Here is a 9,027-nt window from a genome sequence, read left to right on the forward strand (position 1 = left end):
CTACTTCTTCCATGTTTAACAAAACACCAAGAGACAAACTGATAAGTGTGGGTATGTCTCATCAAGAATTTAAGACTTGATGAGAAGCTGGCTTCTGAAGCTCTCCACCCTCACTCACCACACTTTGACCTGCCTACTGGAGTGGTTTTGGGTTGCACAAAGCAGGCACCTCTCACATGAATAAAACCCAGAAGTGTCACTCCTGCAACACTGCAGGAACTATGGTGTTCAGGCCATGGGAACAGACTGTGAATGGTTTGCACTAAACCCTTCACCCCAAAGAGGTATGAAGTGTTAGTACCAACTTTCTAGAGATCTGCTCCTCAGTAAACTTGCTTATACAGACATAGTCCATATGTCATCTCTGTGGTTCTGGGGCCAGTTACATTCCAATTGCAAATATTTTTCACTTCCCTAAGGTCTGGATCAGGTGCCATATTCACAGCTTTCTATAACTGAGCTCTTTGAGTGACTTTGGAATACATATAGTGGGTTGAAAAGGAGAGGACAGAATTGCTGCAGCCTGAAAGGCTAGATCCCTCAATATTTTGAAAGCTTTCTTTACCTTAAGATCAGCTATCAGCTGAAATGGCTACCTGAGATCTGTTGAATGAGAACTCATAAATCACAAAAAGCAGGAAACTTTTTCCTGACAGCTGATCTGCTATGCTTTGGAGCACAAGTATGAGAAGGCCTCTAACATATATCTGCCAGTATAACTTGTCAGTCCCTCCTGAGAAGCTTTCAGTGGAAAGACTGCCATGCTAACTGCAATCAATTTAGACAGATACACAGTACACAGTAAATGAATGTGTTTACCTGGCATTTTTGGCACAAACATAAACTTTTCGTTAAGTGTATTCAATGTATAATTGTATAATGCCATATAGCATGCAGTTTCAATAACTTATTGGAAGTAATCCTAGTTCTATTTTTTCGTCCTTAAAAATAGGTATAATGTAACTTTAAAGTAAAAGTCACCTGCAAGACACTTTGTCTGTTGTGGATGTGTGATGAAAATCCTGAGAGCCTCAGAAACTGAATGTTGGCAGCTGTGAGATTTCATTTTACTCACTGACGATTGGATGCAAATGTGAGCCAAAGCAACTGACACAGTATTACTCATTTCTCACATGCCACTGTCAAAAAAAAGGGTCATGAAAATGAATCACCTCTGCCCTGACATTATTTATGTTGTCTACAATATCCATGCATACAAAAAATAAAATCAAAATACACGGAAAGTGAAACCAAGTGAAAAGGCAACATTTCCACTGCTCTGGACTGCTTCTCTCTAATACTGGTGTGCAAGAAACTCCAAATAAATGTGATGGGGATTACCTGAGCCCTCAGGGGACTTTTTATGAAAACTTTCCTTAAGCTGAACTCATGCTAATGTTCCATGTAATTTTCATCCATGTGCAGCTGGAATGACCTTCATTCCCCAGGAGGAGGTTTTAGCAGGAGAAAGAGAATAAAGACTGCCCATTGACAGCTGAAGTTAAAATACTTCACATGGCCCAAGGTAATGCTCCATCCCATATTTGGGTAGGTGTGATTTAAAATACATGGTGGAGCCTGATAAAGGACAATTTTCAGAAGAGGGTCAATTTTATGCCGGTGAAGTATTTTAACTCTTGCAGAGGTGACTGATAACTTGTGCTGAGTTTCTTCTTGAACTCACCCTAGGAAGGAGTATGTTTTTTCAGGGTTAGAGTGAGTGGATGGAGCTAGACATCCCTAGGCCAAAGACACCCCTATCAAACAGGCATTGCCATAGGTATTCCACAGTAAAGGGAAGGTGCACTGCAGAAATGATGAGGCTTGGGAAAAGGAAAAGCTTGTGGGGCAAGGAATGTGCTGCTCCCAGCCCTGATACAAATACCCATACAAATGATATAAACTGCCATTTATAACAGTGGAATGCCTCTTAAAGGAGACCTCCTGTTGCATCCTGGACTTTGGGTTTAAGTCGGGGTTCTAGTGTGTGTTAGCAAGTTCTGTGTACCCCCATGTATCCCCTGGTTCCCCCCTCCCCCGCAGTACCCGGTTCCCGAGCTGCCTGACCATGTGGCCCAGCTCCCATTCCCCCTGTCTCTTCCTGTGGGTCCTTTCCTGCTGTTACCCCTCCCCCATGGCCAGGGCCGCCCCGGATCCCCCGTGCCGCCCCTGCCACCTCCCCATTGGCTCCTGTCTTCCACACCACACCCCCACAGACCTGGGACTGCCCTGGGCCCCGGCACAGCCCCTGCCGTGTCCCTATTGGTTCCCCCAGGCCCCACCACGTCCCGGGACTGCCCCGGGTCCCCGTGCCGTCCCCTACTGCATCCCTATTGGCTTGCCCAGACCACGTGATGCCCCCCGCTCCACCCCCTATAAAACCACCGTACAACCGTGGCTGGGCAGCCATATTGTCCAACACAGGGATTGGGAGCACTTCAATAAAGTGCTCTCAGCTCCTGCCGTGGGGAATTTGGTCCTTCCTTCACCCACCCCCTCTATCGAGGTCCCTCGCGAGCAGCGGTAGAAGTGGCTGACCCACCTTCCCAGGGTGCACAGTGCCTGGCACCAGCAGCGGGACTGGGACCGGAGGAGCTGCGGTGCCCCGCTGGGCAGGGCAGCTTCTCCAGAGCCAGGAGAAACACCAGAATGCCACAACCTCCAAATATAAAAGAACTTGTCTGCCTTTTTTTTTTTGGTAGAATTCTCAGCTGATCACTTTGAAATGAACAGGGCTAATGCCTTTATTAATGTTCAGCTCTTTATTAAAAAGATCGGCTGGGCAGGGGGCTCAACATGGAGCTCACCCCCGAGGTTGTAGCTTTCCCAGGTGGCCAAAAGGAAGGAGGCATGCAGAATCTGTCACTGAAGTCCAGAGCAGCAGCTGTCCCTTCTTCTTTCCTTGTGGCACACCAGTGGCCAGAGGGTGACAAGGCGTGGCGTGCAGAAGTCCAGAACAACAGCTGTCCCTGCTCCTTCCATGGTGGCAGCACCAGGGCTCTCTCTCTCCCTGTCTCCCTGCTTTTCAGAGCCTAACCTAGTCTATTCTTTCTTAGGTGATGGCGACGGGTAAAAGTCAATCAGGGGATGTGTTTCACTCTTCCTCAGCTAGGGCATTTGTCTAGACTCCTCTACTGTGTTCAGTTTTTGATTTATAGTCCTTTTTATCTCCTAAAAATACTCCCATGATCCTAAGGGTTTTTTTATTTGCATGTTAGTCCCTGAATGGCAGTGTGGAGAGGTGGGAGGCCAGTTATCTCCAGGTAGTTTAGAGAAAACAAGCAGAGCAATTAGCTAATTAGCATTTCAATATCGGTACTTAGCTAGAGTTAGTATTTTTTTTTAGTGTTGCCATGGGAACTAAGAAGGCCCTGCCCGCATCTCTGGGGAACACGTGGAAACTGTTCATTACAACTTCACATAGACACTACGCTTTTACTCAAGAGATTACTTCATACCTAGAGGAACAAAGCTGCTTTGTGTGCCTGTCTGAGCTCTCAGACAAAATGTTCCTGAAATGCCTCTTGTGCCATGGTTGCAAAGCTGAGTCTTCCACAGCTGGCAGCAGCTCTGCCAGCTGCGGGTGCATGGAATAACAAAGAGACTTGCTTCTGAGGCTAGAACCAAACTGCTCAATTACCCTTTCTTCTTTTGTCTTGTGGCTGGGTACCCACTGGTTTGCTCAGCACTGCTAGGAGCCCAGATGGTTTTAAGCCTGTAGCATAGCTTTTCAAGTTTCAATAACATCAGTTTGGTGTGTCAATTCTCACCTTTCAGGGACTTTCCTCTGTGCTGGAGAATGTTGTTCTGTGTGCTGACATGCTGCATAAATACTACTGTTCATTTCACTGCTGGTAGTTTTAATATTCATTTCTTTAGTCCTGCAATCAAACTTTACCACAATATAACTAGAAATGGTTGATGTGCTCTAATTTGAACATAAATTCATGCTTTAAACTGTATGTCGCCTACGTTCAACAGAAGGCAAATCTGTAGTGTCACTGACACAACAGACCCATATATCTGTTCTTCCATATAATTATAACTCTTTGAACAAGCTGTCAGATTTTTTTTGTTGTGAATTCTGAGTTTATGGCAGCTAATCCAAGTACTATTAGTCATAGCATGCAACCTAATTCACCTTCTCTATACAAAACCCTACTGTATCTTTATCAATTTCAACCTTTGACTACCTAATAGTTTTCTCTCCTAAACTATCAGCATTTTCTTTGCAATCAGTTGACACCTGTACATTGGTAGCCATTCCAATATTACATCAGAGCCCTTAAAAGTCAGTTCCAACACTAAGTGAAAAACCTTGTCATATACGAGCTCTTGGTGTAACTTGACCTTCCTGTTGTGATAAGTTAGAAAAGACTCTTTGTTCATCAAGACAAAAAGGGGAAGCCTTGTGTAGATAACAGAAAACCAAAGGGGAAACCTTGTGTAGATAACAGGACTTGAGCTTAGGCGCATATAACATATAACCTTATATGGAAAAGACCATTACACGGCCGTGGACTTCCACCGAGGAAGAAGAGAGGAGCCTTCCTCAAATGACCACCAGAGAGTAAAAGAAGACTCCCTAGCAACAGAGGGTGCAAGCACAGAGTACACCCAGGGATACCGCAGACATGGAAGAAAGTATAAAAAGACTGTGGGAAGGGGGAAACGGTGTGAGTTGTTGGCGGAGCGCTGACTCCCCGGCTGCACCCAGCGCTGTTTGCTTGCCATTGCTTGCTGTAATCAATACATTTCTGATTGTATCTCGAAAGGCTGAACAAATTATTCGCCTCAATTTATAACAATCTGGTGCCGTGACTCGGATAAGGGCTATCCGTTGGGAGCTCCTCACGGGGAGGCGCCCTCGCTGCCTTGGCAGCGAGCCCCGCTCAGGAGTCTTCCCTCTGGGATCCTTACTGACAACCCCAAATTCGGTGGCAAGCAAAGAATAGCCCTTAATCTTTGGCAACCCCTTAATCTCTGTGCACAAAGTCCCGGGCGAAGACACAGGATTGTGTAAGTACCTTTCAGTGGTCCTTTGGGGCTACTGAGGCTGCTCCGTTCAAAGGGAGCGGGGCCCGCTCGGTTGGGGTTGGGATCCCGGAGTGTGATGAGTGAGACGTCTCTGTGAGACGACGTGAGTGTGGACCTCATAGTAGTGCGTTTCCCACACCCGGCGACGGGCTGGGCCACGAATTGAGTGAAGCGTGGAGGTGTGTGTGTGAGAAGGCACTCCGGAAAATGGGACAGAGGAAAAGCAAGCCCTCTGGTCCCATGGGTGGGGGGAACCCTGTAAAGTTTCCCCAGATTCCTCCAGATAGCCCATTAGGACTAATGATTAAAAGTTGGGATGCCTTCCCCTCCAGGAAAGGAAAGGACAAGGTGAAAATGGTGCACTACTGCGTAGAGGTTTGGGGAGGGAAACAAATAAGAGGAGACCATTTGTACTGGCCAGTGTTTGGCTCATTTGAGGATTAGATATGTCAGGCTTTAAATATTTATGTGAGTTCTAAAGAGCCCTTGAACTTAGAGGAAAGTGAGTACGCCTCCCTCTAGATAGTGGGGAAACTTGCACTAAGTTGTTTGCACTTAGTACTAGGGAGAAGAAGAAAAGATTGAAAGAGGATACAGACCTACCCGATTCCACCCCTCCACCCTACATACCTCCTCCCCCTCCACCCCTACCTCCACATTCACCACAACATCCTGAACCCTCTGCCCCAGTACAAGACGACTCGGTACAAGATGAGTCGGAGGGGGATGAGGTGAATGTTGAGCTCCAGGGGAATAACCAGCGGGTAACTAGAAGCCAGACTAGGAAAAGGCGGGAGGACCTCCCCACCTGATAGCGCGGCTCAGGGAGGGAGAAATTGCGATTTCAGTGTGTTGTGTGTTGTGTCCTGATTGCAGTGTGGTGTGCCCCAGTTTCGGTGTGGTGTGTCTGTTACATTCGTACGTGCGTGCTTGTGTGTGTGTGTGTGTATGTGTATGTGTGAAGCGCGGTGCGGCGTTACTAAGATACAGAGACGCGGCGCGGCGGTGCTGGAGAGCGTATGTGCAGGGCAGCTCTCAGCCCACACTACCTGATAGAGCGGGTGGTGCGCATGTGCGGCACAGGCTGTCCCTGGTGAGCGGGGGCAGTGCGGCGCGGGGCTTAAGTTGGGGCTTGCAAAGGTGCTTTAGGTACAGCCTAGCTGATAGCGCAGCAGGCGCGCTGGCACAAGTCGTGGTTTGAGGAGCTGCTTTGAACGCCGCTAGCTGATAGCGCAGCTAGTGGGAGCATGGTACAAGTTGGGAGTTACAAGCACCGCTTACAAGCATCGCTGGTTAGTAAAGGGCTTGCAAAAGTAGCCAGTGAACCTGGCTGGGCTAAGAGTTAAGTGTTTGTTGTGCGATAGCACTGCCCTTTAGTGTTAAAAGCTGTCACTGGGAGATCCTTTGCATTACGGGGTTTGCTGTTTGGTTCTTGTCACAAGTGAGAGGCGATCTGCCCACAGTGGCTGCAGAACTCCAAGCCCGGGCCGAGGGAGCCCGGCCTCCCAGACAGGCTCTCCACAGGTGGTGTCAGCTTGAACTAAGTCAGTCTCTTCATCCATCAGGGGACTGGGTAGTCATAGAGTGGGAGGACAGAGAGAGAGACAGAGTATTCTTGGGAGGGATATACCAAAGTTCAACAAGTTGCTATCTAGCCTTTGACTGGGAACAACTGCCAGTTGAATGGGCGCTTAAGAACCCCTTGAAGTGGAGTCTGGAAGAGGTAATCCCCTGTTTCGTGTGTGGATTGACAACCTTTTGCTAGAAATCAGACTGGCACACAGCTTGGGTTCTCCTCCGATGCTTGAAGTATCAGAGGAGGTGGTATTGTGTTTCATTGTGTACATTGTGCATGTACCCCTGAAGTACCGAGATACTATAACCCAGGTTTTGAACAAGCAAGGTGTGAAATAGTGAATTTAATCTGTGGGAAAAGCCACCTAGTCCCTGAAACCTGGGACATGTTTGATTAAGATTGAGAAAGGATAAAGGAGTGGTACAGCCTTAGCATTAAAAGGAAGAACTAAGGCAATTTTTTTCTCCTTTTCTTTCCTCCCCAGTAGTTTGGATTGAACCCTTAGGAGTTCGTAAATTTATGTGAGACAGGGCGGATAAAGGGAGAATGAATGTGTGTGAATGAGAGGTGGGCCGGTTACCCCAGACCTGCTAAGCTGTTGGGGAAAAATAAAAGGTAAAATGTGTAAGAGGGGCCCCTAAAAATTCTGCTGGATTGAGGGATAAGAATGCCCAAGAACATGCAGGATTAAACCTGCTGGGTTGAGGGATTAATATTCCAAGAGCATCCAGGGTTGATTCAAACCTGTTGTTTTGAGATATTAATATTTGAGAGCACCCAGAATTAAGTTTTGCTGGGTTGAGATATTAATATTCGAGAATTGAATAAAAATTTTGCCAGTTTGAAGATAAATCTGAGAGGATCTGGAGCTGTGTTGGGAACAACACAGCTAGATTGAGGGGTATCCAAGAACACTGGGGCTGACCAGGGAAACCTAAAAGTGTAATAAGTGTGTTGAAAAATAAAAGGTACCTTGTTGTTGTGATTGTTTTGTTGTGTGTGAGAGTAAGTGAAAAATAAAGTTAAGTGAATGTGGACGAATGAAAGTATATGTATGCAATCCTGCCCTGTTAGGCAGCCTCACTGTGCTCCCCTAGTGTGACCAACAGACGCAGGTTACGATCCAATAGACAAAAGGACTACAGCTGACCATTGGAGAGTAACAAGCCAACCTGGAAACCTGAAGGTCACCTTGAAGAAAAACTAATGGACTCAGTGTGGCTAATCCAGATAGACCAAGAAGGGGAACAGAAAGGATACACTTACTCCTTGGCTGATGATTATAGAGTAGTGTGTAAAGAAATACATTGTGATTGTTATCCTTTTGTGTGCTTTGTTTGTAAAACTTGCCAAGAATGGTGGTGGGTCCATTGCCGCAAAGGAAAGCCACCTACTGGGATTTGCTCCAGCTGCTACAAGCTAGAGCGAGGATTAACAAGAATCATATTAGAGTTAGGGGAATTGGAGAATAAGTGGGTAAGGTCCAAATCAGAAGAGTGGTGGGAGGTTTACAGAAAAGAGGTTAACCCTGAGAATTTTTGTTTCCACCTGAATGAACCTGCCCCCTTTGTTGCCCATATTGTAAACCAGTGTTGTTGGAAAGAGCTGAAAGAAATCCCGTGTGACTCATCCCCGGTCAAGGATAAGAACTGGGAGCAGTATAAGGCTAGAAGGGGAAAAGGGAATGGATGCGCTGGAGAGTACCGCTGCTGCCGAGAAGATGGTAATCCCCGCGGCTCGAAACACCCGAGTCGGCGGGCGAGGCAGAGGGGAAAGAACCAGGCTCTTCCCAATCCCAAGTGGAATAATGCAGAAATACTCCAAATATTACCGACTGGGTATTGATAATCTCCCCAAAAGTACCGACTCAACCATCCCAGGTAGACAAAAAGGGCAACAAGCTAAAAGGGAAATGGTAGGGAATTATGAGTTAAGTGCAAAACCAGGACTCCATCCTCCTTGGCAAGTTATTGTTATTGTAATTCTGATTATGTTATTACCAGGAAGATATTCTCAATTTTCACATCAACCCTTTAAATAGATATTAACCCGAGTAGATAGGAAGGAAATTCAAACTCAGATATTGTCCAGATCTCCTAGTTTTACATCATCATTATGTACACTGGCCCCCATTGAACCATGTTTCTATATGTGTCCAGCATCAAATCCAGGAAAGGGATATTGCAATTACCCCAGGGAATACTTCTGTGAGTATTGGGGCTGTGAAAGAATTGCATCGGACTAGTCAGTAGAAGGAGATCAATGGCTTACTGTTTCTTGGGGACCCCATGGCTGTAAAGCTCCACAGAAGGACTGGTCGGGTGGCATAGTCAATCAGGGGAATTGTCAATTTGTGTATCTGAATGTAACTAAACCATCAGATCCAGGATGGACAGTAGGACAAACATGGGGTT

Source organism: Vidua chalybeata, chromosome 2 (assembly GCF_026979565.1).
Source record: "Vidua chalybeata isolate OUT-0048 chromosome 2, bVidCha1 merged haplotype, whole genome shotgun sequence".
Taxonomy (NCBI): Eukaryota; Metazoa; Chordata; class Aves; order Passeriformes; family Viduidae; genus Vidua; species Vidua chalybeata.